Genomic DNA, 717 nt, shown 5'->3' with positions numbered 1-717 from the left:
AGATATTCACTCAGTAGAACTACCATGAACCTGCGAACAGAGTTCCCTACAGACCTCCCTCTTTCATGTTATTAATTCAGGATAAAACCCCAAAACCTCCCAAATAACAGCAACTTGCAGTTATTGTGGCAGCTACCGCCTTAAACCCTCAGATGTTACTGTACTGAGAAATTTTTATAAGTCAGTACACTCTGGCTCTTTGAGGAAGTGTTAAATTTTGTCTGAAATAACCAATGAAAGCTGTGGCACTGGACACTTAAGACCATATTTGTTTTGCACAGTATTTAGTTGACCTAAGATGTTATTAAGGAAAGGATATTTAAAGAATAGTGTATATTATGTAACAAGTAAATAACTGGATAGTTTAGATAAAATCCTTTTCTGATATCACTGTCTAAATTCATTTTAGCAGTTCATTCTTGGCCTACTGTCAACCCTGTGAACTGTTATGCAACCTCAGACACTTACTAGGAATTAGGTAATCAAATACTGAGAACTGTGTGCCTATATGTGCGGCCTTAACCATTATCACTTAAAAGTGTAAACCCACTAAAATCACAAAAATAAGTAACATCAAAACTTGAGTCAATAACCACAGAGAGTATTAAACCTTTTCAGGAATTTTATATAGAAACTTAAAAGAGCTACAGCAAAGCAGCAAGCAATAAAATATAAACCTTAAAATCATCACTGGCTATCTTGATTGGCTTAAAACCT

The sequence above is a fragment of the Monopterus albus genome, unplaced genomic scaffold (genome assembly GCF_001952655.1).
Source record: "Monopterus albus unplaced genomic scaffold, M_albus_1.0 scaffold264.1, whole genome shotgun sequence".
Taxonomy (NCBI): Eukaryota; Metazoa; Chordata; class Actinopteri; order Synbranchiformes; family Synbranchidae; genus Monopterus; species Monopterus albus.
The sequence above is the reverse complement of the archived record's forward strand: the minus strand, read 5'-3'. Positions refer to the sequence as shown.